The sequence below is a fragment of the Solanum lycopersicum genome, chromosome 2 (assembly GCF_036512215.1).
Source record: "Solanum lycopersicum chromosome 2, SLM_r2.1".
NCBI lineage: Eukaryota > Viridiplantae > Streptophyta > Magnoliopsida > Solanales > Solanaceae > Solanum > Solanum lycopersicum.
Window position 1 is genome coordinate 51,438,515 of NC_090801.1, and position 11,606 is coordinate 51,450,120.

Sequence of the window (11,606 nt, forward strand, 5' to 3'; positions counted from 1 at the left end):
TGATTGACAGATCAAAGAGAAATTCAGACAACTAAAGAATAAATTAAAGGATCCAAACTTTAGTGTACTAAATTAGAATCGGGATCAGAACCGATATATGAATGTTGTACCAAAAATTGAGGTAAGAGTTCAGGTCACGGGTAAGATCACAACTAGGTTATGGGTCTTAGTTTGAAATTTCGATTCTATTAATCTTAAGTTATAATAAAAAATTGGATCTCAAATTAAGATCACGTCTCTATTATTGAATTGAAATTTGTGAGTCTGTTCCTAAAACCTTATCGGGTTTAAGATTGAGAATCCATACTTGAATCATGGATTGTTCCAAATTCCTTATTTAATCCATGTCTACCAATGTGATTTCAAGAGCAAAAAATTTGCATAAATATCTAATATAAAAAATTGACTTTATGAACTAAGTAGAAAAAGAAAACATCTATATACCATTTTTTTCTCACATTATAATTCTTCATACAATTCCTTTGAACCTTAGTTGCAATAACTACAATTCGACACACCTTTTTTTTTTCTCCTCAGACGATAATTCTGAGAAATTTAATTCATTTGAATAATCATAGTATTTGCTTGATGAGTCGCAATTCGATTCGTTTGACTGGTGTAATTATTTTTATTTTTGACATAAAAATAATTTATTTGACTAACCAATATATTTAAAAAAAAAACTAGAAATTAGGGAGGATATGGTTTCAACTATGGTTCATTACTATTATATTCGACAGAAAAATTCAAGTTCCATTGTATACAAACCTATGAAATTCAAATACAATGATTCGTTCTTTATGCAAGTATATGATAAAATTATATTCAATTTTATCATTAATTTTCACACCTCTTTTGCATTTTGTAATGACCCAAAATGTCATTTTTGATAATTTTGAATAGTCATTTAACTATAGTTAATTTATTTATGGGCAATTTGTTTAATATTAATAATAGTGGGCCAAGTCTAAAATATTAAAATAGGTTAGTAAAATTTTTTTAACTTCTAGTACATAACTAATTAAGAAATAAAGAGAAGTGTTTGACGAGAGGACCTGCGGTTCAGCGTCAATGAGAAAAGCGGTCAACTGCTTCAGGTAAGTTTCTCACCAAATCCTCTAACTATGTAGTGATAATGTCATAACTAGTTATAGATATGTAATTGGATTTTTTTTAGAAATTATTGATGGTGTTCCCTTTGGAAGTATGCCAAGATTTCCAATGGAATATTAATATGTCGTCAATAGCCATTTTGAGATAATAATTGGACAATTATATTATATGGAAACTATTAGGGTTGTAGTGTTTGGAGAAATTATGACTTAACTCTTGACTTGAAATTTAAGAAATATGACATTTGACTTATTGGTTAGAATCAAGATTGAGAAACTTTATTATAAATTTGGATAAATTGTTGGGTCAAAGTTAAACAGATAGTAATATGAGTGTTGTAAGTTTTGAAGTCTTATTGTGGTTATTGATTTGAATAGATTGTATTGAATTGAAAGTACAACGAAGGAGGAAGGCTTAAGTTCCGAAGTGATTGTTCGATAAATTGAGGCAAGTGGATTTCTAAACTCTTGTTAAGCGTATGAAATTCGTGTATATCCTTGTGTGGTGTTGAGAATGATTTGAAGACTTGTTGCTGATTTGTTGGTGTTGTTTTCCTTGTTGTAAATTGTGTTTGATATCAAAATGGTTATCTCCTCATTTTCATTTGAGCATGTCATTGCATTGCATCTGAGACATGGTTGTAATAAGAGTTATGTGATAAGAGGATGTACCATTTCGAGGGTTGTATCGCGCGCCACAATGAATATTATATTTCGAGGGACGTATCGCGCGCCGCAATGGTTACTATTTTCGAGGGTCGTGTCGTGCGCCACGACAGATGCATGGACAGATATGTCCCCCGTGGGTCCCGAACTGAGAGACAACAGGTGTGTATCACCAGGTCAGACATGCATCATTATACATGACAATGCATTCCATTGCATTGCACATACTTATCATTTGTGAACTTGATATCTTGTTTTTATGATCTTCTGATTGCCTTTCTACGGAACTTGAGATTGATCAATATTGAGCTTGTTATTGCGGATATGTAATTTGTTGAAGTATTGTTGTTGAGGATATGTAATTTGTTGAAGTGTTGTTGTTGAGGATGTGTAATTTGTCTAAGTGTTGTTGTTGAGCTACGTGCTATGTAAACTGTGAGTTGTTAGGTTGAGTTGATTTTAATGCAGGTTATAGTTGTGGAGGTTCGGTTGGGGGTGGTAGGAGATATTTCATCCCCTTAGCTTGTGTTTAGAGGTTTACTTGCTGAGTACCGTGTGGTTTAGTACTCATCCCTTGCATCTATAAATTTTTGTAGGTTATGAGCCTGAATTTTTGTTGTACTTGTCATTCTCTTCTTTTCCGAGGCTTCTTTGAGATTTGTGAGGTAGTTGTTTCCATCTCAGCAGACTTTCTTCTCCTTAATTATGATCTTGTTCTATTCTAGATACAAGTTCATTTGAGACTTGAGTTTTTCTTTTGAATCAATTGTAATACTTTAGAAGCTTGTACACGTGATTACTAGGTTTTGGGTTTTTATTAAGTTACTTATATTTTATTTCCGCATTTTATTGTAATGGTTGAGTTTTAGGCTAACTTGTCTTGGTGGGATAAGACGAGTGTCATCACGTCCACTTTTGAATCGTGACACATCTTCACTCTTTCCCAATTGTTGCTTACCCGAATACGATTGTTCTGTATTAGATAAACTCATTTTCAATTTTTTTCACCAAAACCTACCAATTTCTCTTTCTCAACTTGTTTTCTTACCCACTCCTTCCTAGTTATTGGCTACCCAATTGTTTTTTTGTATTAGATAAAATACTTTTCATTTTTTTCTTTCACCAAACCTAAGTACCACATGAGTTTATATCAACTGCCACTACAAAAAAAATATCTAAATTGTGGAAGTTTTAAAGTAGAGGTTAGTTGCAACCTTCACAAATTACTTTAAGTATCGGAGATTTTAGAGCTGACAGAAAATATAAGTAAATAGCGAAGGTTCAGAACCCCGCCATCTAAAATGCCCGTAATCTGAAAATAAAAATTTTTATTTCAAAAATATAAAAGTTCATTAGTATTTCATTATAATGAAAATGTATGCCGGGGTTTAGATCTCAACTTTCCCTCAATATTTTTCCTCCCAAAATTTAGGGTTGCAGGGAAGATGTTCTCAGAATTTTCTAGCTGGTGAAGAGAATTCTGGTGATTTATGTTCGCAAAAGAGAAGAGGAACTCTAGTTAGGTGTTGATTTTCCATTAAGGAAGAGAGGATTGATTGGATTCTCTCTAAGCTTGCAAATTTGCTCTTCCGTCGACAAATATTCTCAAAATCGTCACAGGTGGGAATATTGTCTCCCTCATGTGCAATATTAGGAGTTATGTATAGTGTATTTGATTCAGATAGAGTTAAAGTTAGTTATTTTTTTTAATTTATTTCTGAATTTTGATTCTGGAATTAATGTGTTTTCGTTGAGTATATTGATGAGGTAAGTTGTACTTTATGAGGAATCAGCTGCAATTCTGAATCTAACTCCTAAGCTCTTAGATGTTTCAGCATATGATGCAATGTGTGAAAAATTACTGTTTGGTGTAAATTGCAACTCAATGAGTCAAAGTTTCTACTATTATTTCTAGACTAAATTTTCCAGTCCTAGTATCCAATAAAGTTCTGAATGTTGAATGAATTTGAAGGATCTGAAATTCTTATGTGCAATTGTAGTACCATAGTGTTATCTATACTTGATTATATAGATATACATTTGTTCTACTAGATTGGTTTTAGATAGATCCTTGGCTTGAATTTTGAAGTCCTATTCTATATGCTTATTTGAGATTCTACAATTATACTTTTGTATTGGATTTGAGTTTTAGTTGATTATTTATCAAGCAGATATTGAATGTATGAGTTTTTTCCTAGTATTAGGCATATGAAGTGGTGAGATTCTAGCTCTAGATGTATTCGCAGGTCATCTGAAATAGAGATTTAGTGATTGCCATCCTGGGTGAGTTGCAGAAAGAATGGTATATTTCCTGTAAAACTCTCTTTTATGTGTTCACTTGGATATTATGTGTTGTACATAAGATTAGTCACTGCAAAAAATATATCAAGCCATAAATTGCTTTGAATTCTGCTTAACGTTTTATTTGGCAAGCGTTATATCTTAATTGTTTTGGTAGGTTAACTTTTGAATTCTCATTGAAAGATGTATGACACATGAAATAGAAGTTGTTCTGAGAGTACGTTTGTAGAGTACTAATGATTTTGGAGCTCAAGTTGCTCATTTTGGTGCTATAAAGACGATTGATGTCAGTGAAAATGAAAACAAGTCTATGCATGTAATAAGAGGCTATTGCTCTAGGTTAGTGTATTAATTTTTTCACTTTCACTTTTCACTTACCGCAAATTAGTCATTGTTTCTGATTGTCCACATTTTAAAAGAGAACAGTCTATACACACTAAAGGGAATTATCAAAGTTAAGTACAGATAAGATGCTTGTGAGGTTGGTGATGAAGGTGGATTCATTCTAAATGTCCACGGTAGTAGGGAAGGGCTAATTACACCGGTAAGGTCACTTTCTTTTTGGCCTTGAAGTTCTGTTACATTGTTTTTGAAAGTGATGGCTTTTTCATTGAAAAATTGGTGCAGATTGAAATTGGAATGGATGTAGTAACATCTAAGTTGTTTTTCTAAGTTTCAAGAGACAACCAAATAATGGTGCACACATATGGATTGCTTATGTTTTAGATTTTTTTTGTTCATTTGTTATAGTTTCACTCTTCTTGAGAATTTGGTGTATTTGCCCTTCTAACATATATTTTCTTTTCTTTTGAAGCTTACATACTGGATTTGTGCCAAGATAAGCAACGGATAGAGGCAATTGATAAGTAGAGAGCTACGATATCTTGTTGATGCCTTGTTTTAATTTATGTGAGTTGTGACAAGAATTTTATGAATTCGACAACTACTGTGGATTGACGTACACTGTATTTGATATTATTGGGTATTTTGTGCTTGGTGGACTGCAAATAAAGATAGTTATGTGTGTATTTAGGTATCATTGTAGATTGTAGAAGTGAATTATGTATCATTGTAAATTTTAGTACTATTGTAGATTGCAGTTCATTGTCGTTGTTTTCTTTAATGCTTTGCCATATTCAAATAAGTTAAGGTGTATTTGCAGCTACCATATTAATGTCACTTTAGTCGTGTTGTATTCGGGTGTAGATATAGTAAAAATTATACTTTAGGACAGGTATTCATTCGGAGCATCCTTGAGAGAAAGTCTAGTCTTATGTGGTATCGCCATCCTGAAAAAGGAAAAGGAGATAGTCAAACTGTTAGGAAGTGACTATTAAAATAAAAGCTTTTCCAAACCTCTTGTGTCTATGATGGATACAAAAATCATAAATGGCAATATGAACACTAATAAGCAGCAATACCACTAAAGTCAGTTAGAAACAATTAGTTGTGTTTGAGCCTCATGCCTTAATATGAACACTAATATGTGTTCTTTTCTTATTCTCCCTTCAGATCTTACTAGCTTTTTAGTGACTGTGCTCTTAGAGATGGCACATATAGTTGCATGCACAACTATTATTTGACTTGTAACACTCCACTGGATATTCAGGTGAAGGGAATCATGAAGGACAAGAAATATGAAACATTAGTTGATGTCGATCTTCAAGGTCCACCAACTTATTCAGGTACTCTACTTTGCATGCAAAGTATGCCTACGGAGTCCAAAGATGTCAGAAGTTGTAAGAATGCTTGAAGGTAATGGCCTCGCTAAGAGGTGGGAGGACATTTTATAGAACGTCCAAAGATGTCAATTTTTTTTCTTCAAAAGTTGACAGCTAATATTTCCAAAGCAGGGCATTAGTGACACTAGTCATAGTGACAATCGTTGCAGGCCTTTCCTTGAGTATGGATGATAGTAATTTTTTTTTTTATAAAAGCAAAATTAGCGAATGATTGTTTTAATAGTGATTTGATGTTTCTTGTAATTGTAATCGTAATGATTGAAGTGAATGATATTTTTTCAGTTTAGTTTGTAAAACTTATATTACATTTTATAATACATTTTTGTGTTGAAATATTTTGTTATTTATTAATGCTAATAAACCCCACTAATTCAGGTTTGACTATGATGTACATGTTAATTCAGGTTACATGTTCATAAATTACAGGGATTAAAAACTCCTGTTATTCTTATGTAATATTCATGATTTTTGGGAATTCTGATTCTCAAACTTGAACTGCAATTTTTTTGACATACATTTTTGGGTTAAAACTCCCACTAATAAACCATGCTAATGATAACAGGGGTCGATCAAAAACTCCCATTACTTAATTGTGACACATCTATTTGTAGGGGTTCTCACTACTGCCTCAAAATTAAATTGTGAAGTTACTGACTGTCACAACATGTAATTTTAACTTTCACTATTTAAGCTTTTTTTTTGTAGAGTCCTCTTTTTCAGTCTTTTTGCTTTATTATTCAATTCTTTTTCTAACTCTTTTTTTTATTTCTTTAGCGATCAAGTAAATTTCTTAAATTTTAAACAATAAAATTATAGATAATAAGAATCAATAAACGTTTACAAAAAGATAAAGATAAATATTCAATTATTTTTATATGAATATCTTTATTCTAAGATTGAGTCTAATTAACCTGCCTAGATAATAATATTATCACAAAGCTACTTAATTAATTGATATAGTAGAGTTGACATTTTACTCTATCATATTTCTATAAAACAAAAACTCAAGATGTGTCATGTAGCACCAATTTCAATCAGTATATTACTTCATAGTATCATCCACACTTTTCAGTTGATCAAATAAGATGTAATCCATTTGTTTTTCATACAATCTGTTGGATGATGTTTTATAAAAAAATATTTACTAATATGAAAATGTGACTGTACAACTATCAATATAGTCTAGATTAGATATTTTAGGCTAGCCCACTCGAATTTGAGAAATTTGACGGGTCAAATTGAGCTGGTCTTTATTTTGTTGGGCCAAGTAATATCAATTTCAACCTATTACTATTGGGTCGTTAATCACGTCGGGTCAATTTACTTATTTAAAAATTGAGAAACCTACATAATTTTATTAGTTTATGAGCTAATTACTTAACTATCCTCTAGTTTGCAATATTATATATTCTTATCAAATTGGTGTTTCCAAATACATGTATCTCGAGTACATGCAGGTCAAATTTAGGTGTAATTTGTTCTAGATACATTATATTCAAGTAGATTCACATATATCTGAGATACATAAAAAATCTCGCTCGTTTTCCTCATTTCTCTCCCATGTATATGGTATCCTTGATACATGTGAATCACCATAAGTAATTACATATACATGTATCTAGTATGATTTGCACATATCCAGGATCGATAGACAATTTTGTTTTCTATTTCTTAGAGATACAAGTTTGGTCTTATGTTCATAAAAATTTGTGTCTTGAAATGGTACCAAGTAAAATCCTTTCTTATACATTATACTCTCAAAATAGTCTATTGAGGCGACATGACATATGCTAACACCATTCTTTCACTGATTCATTAACATTACAAAATATCAAACATAAAAAAAATAATTCCTTAGAAATGGTTAAGGAAACCGTGATATATAGTATAAGAAAACTTGAGAACATAAATTACTAGTTAAGAAGTAATATAATGATTATCATAATCCTAATCTACAAATAATATACATTTGAAGATCAAGTAGACAACAATCTGCATTACATGACAAGCAACTTTGATGTGTCCTAACTCAGTATATTTTTCGTCTTTTCGGAAAAGAAAAAAAATCATTAAAAAGTGAGGATAAAGGACAGAAATCACATGCTTTTAAAATAAAATTAACATTTGTTCCTTATAAGTTTATAATTACAGAAATTTGTCAAACTGATTCAATAATATAAGCGCTGATACATCAATCTGATACGCGAGATACATTAATCGTTAAGTTAGATACATTACATTTTATACATCATATACTAATCTGGTGTACATTTGATACATGATACATTAATCTGATGCGCGAAATACATTAATCTGATGCGCGAAAATAAGAGATTTTGGAGATTTATAAAATTAATAGTGGTAGTAATAATAAGAGAACTTACAGATCGAATTTCTGTCATTTTCCCATAATATAATGAGGAATCAGACAAGATAACTAGACAAAATACATAATAATTCAAAACGCAAATACGTATTGAATAATCATTATACAAACAAAATCGCATCAAATACAAAAAATATAAGGATTAATTAACCAAAACATACCTGACTTTCGACTTTCTATTGTGTTTATTTTCCAAAAATCTTTTACCCAGTTTATTCTCCAAAACATAAACCTCACAAGATTTTTTTTTTTTGATGAACATCATGAATAATGCACAGATATATCGTTCAACTTTTCAATAAGTTGTAACTGATGTTGAGAGTTTTAAGCATCTGTTACTTTTTATAATTTTTCTCTATTCTAAATAGCTTCTGTTTGTTATTTAAATTATGTATTCTTTATAATTAAATAAAATAATTAAAATATAATTAAAATACATAATAAGGTAAAATTTTGACAGTATCACTAAATATTGAAAGTGTTGACACTATACCCTATTAAATACTAAAATAATGACATTTTAAAAAATTTTCTAAAATAATTGAGGATTTAAATAAATTTTACTACTTTTGAGTTAATTCCTTAACTACACTGTGGTTCGTAATATTGCATATGATCTTATCAAATTTTGGTGCTTCTAGATATACTATCTCGAGTACATGCAGGTCAAATTTAGGAGTAGTTTATTCTAAATACATTGTATCCAAGTATATTCACATATATTTGAGATACATCACAAATTTTGCTCACTTCTCTCCCATGTAGGACTGCGAACCGGTTTCGATTTGGCTTATTGATTATTGATTTGTAGAGATGCTAACCCTTATAGAACCATTAAGATATTGACTTATTCATATTGTTTTATCGATTTTTGATCGTTATTAGTTTGGTAATCGGTTTAACAGTTAAGATTTGACATAAAAAAAAGTCATTGAAAATCACTTAGAAACAAGGTGACAAGTCAAATGAATCATGCACATGAGTTCATAAGTTACATCTTGCTCAAAAACAACACTTTTACATTGTAGAATAACCAAATGTTTGAGACAACCAAAAAAAGTAGGAAACCAAACTCTAAGTCAACTGACTTTATATACAAAATGGTATAAATATAATTATTTAATTTACTATCGGGTTATCGGTTAATCCGTTAAGAAAAAAAACTCAAACAGTTAAGAACCGATACCCCGATAAAAAAATAAATTAAAATCGTGATCAAAATCGCTAAATCAATAACTTTTTTCCAGTTCGAATTATTGATTTCGATCTGGTTTTGAACAACCCCTACTCCCATGTATGTGATTTCCTAAATACATGTGAATCACTACGAATAATCACAGATACATGTATCCGGAGTAAGACCATTTTGTCTTCTATTCCTTAGAGATACAAGTTTGGAATTATGTTCATAAAAATCTTCGTCTTGAATAGTACAAGTAAAATCCTTTCTCATACATACTCTAGTCAAATGTTTTAGGGACTAGCAAGAGTTCACATTGTTACTCTCAAAATAGTCTATTGAGGCAACTTGACATATGCTAACACCATTCTTTCACCGAGTCATTAACATGACAAAATATCAACATAAAAAAAATAAATCCTTGAGAACATAAATTACTAGTTAAGAAGTAATATAATGATTATCATAATCCTAATCTACATATAATATATATTTGAAGATCAAGGAAAACATGCAAGTGGCCAATCAAGAAGCCATGGAGAATAAAGCAATCTTGGAGAATCCCTGTTCCCTCACCACAACTTCCTTATCCTCACTTTTCCCCTATTCCCACTCCCATTATATCAAAATGTTCTTTTTCTCTTTTCAAAAAATGGTCTAATTAGTATCTACACCTGTCTTAACCCCATAAGTTTGACTTAAGCTTATTCTTCTACAATCTTCAAACTATTCTCCCACATATCCTCTAGAATATAATTTTTTTATAGAGTATATTTTTTTTTTAAAGAATAAGAAGCCTGAGGTTTTACTACTTATTATTGAGCTTAATATGCAAATTAATGAACGTGATAGATTTTAAATTGTTAACTTAATTGACTATTGAGAATATAGAAGCGGAAATATTTCAAAAAAGGAGTAATACAAAAATTTGTCATTTAAGGTTAAATAAAGTTATTTTTAAAATAAAGAAAATCATTCCTTTTAAAATATATTTAAAAATATTATCACATAAATATATAGTCAAATAAGGGGATTTTGAGATAGAATCAAAGCTAGTTGCCCAAAAAGGGATTGGCACCAATGTTTTTGGATTTGCCCTTTTTGAGAATGCAGGCTTTATCCCATCCCTTCAGCCCAATTGGGAGATTCCATCATTAGATTTTCCTATAAACTCATAAATTTATGTTTAATGCAATTTTTGTTTCGATTAACGAAAGTATAATAGTAGTGTTAAACCACTTAAATTTGTGTAAATATATATATATATATAAAAAAAACTTAAGTACATTAATATTGATATTGTTTTTGTCAATTCATGAATACTTAAAAAGGAACGTTATATTTTAATAATTAGTATGCTTTTAATTCCAACATTTCAATTTTACATTCTCTTTTAAATCAATGATATAACATAGTAAATACTACACAAGTCTAAGAATATTTTTCTTATATTATACATATGTAATATATATATTTTCCATTTTAAGATTATAGAGTTTCATAAAGTTTTTCTTTTTTATATATTTTTAAAAATTACATGCTCGAGGCATAAAATGAGACGAATGGAATATATGATGTCTCGACCTTTTACATCGAGCCAAATCATTTAAGGGTAATAATCATAAATTAAATTGAGAATGCATATCCATTAATTAGTTATAGTTAACTAGTGAAAATGTTTGGATTAATTGGTTTGATCTTGAAAAGATCACCATCTCTTCTGTTACACTTTTCTTTAAAATGATAGGAATGAGGATTATTATAATTTCGGGGATCAAACTCTCACTAATAAGGTGTTAGTTCAAGTAGCCCACCAAATGAATTACTAAAATTATTTTACTAGATAAAATGTATTTTTACTATTTCATTTTTATGTCGTACAGCTTGATTAGAATTTATAAAACAAAGATTAACAAAGGAAGAATAATTTTTTTCAAATTCACTGTATTAAACATATCATAATAATTATGTGACTATAAAATCATCCAATATTAAGAGTATAAGAAAAAAATTAAACTTAAATTATTTTCAAATATAAAAAGATGACACTATTTTAAAACAAACTAAAGGGAAAAAAATAGAATGGAGAGAATATGAATTAAGTTATATATTTATAAAAACAAATTATTCCTAATATGTGATTTTTAAAACTTTCAAGCAATCTACTTTAATTGGGAGAAAGAATAAGAATATTTCACAAGTATACCACTTTATATCTC

General features: G+C 29.9%; 1 long non-coding RNA gene across 7 annotated transcripts; it reads left to right on the plus strand.

Moving 5' to 3' along the window:
* Positions 1–2,983: 2,983 nt before the first annotated feature.
* LOC101255557 (uncharacterized) lies at positions 2,984–5,202 on the plus strand. Of its 7 annotated transcripts, none has more exons than XR_011214607.1 (6): positions 3,004–3,398; positions 3,983–4,080; positions 4,237–4,418; positions 4,506–4,623; positions 4,707–4,775; positions 4,894–5,202. It is a non-coding gene; the product is annotated as an uncharacterized lncRNA (long non-coding RNA). The 7 variants fall into 7 exon arrangements; XR_011214609.1 differs by having other exon boundaries at positions 3,157–3,398; positions 4,025–4,080; XR_011214612.1 differs by having other exon boundaries at positions 3,219–3,398; positions 3,977–4,061.
* The last annotated feature ends 6,404 nt before the right edge of the window (positions 5,203–11,606 follow it).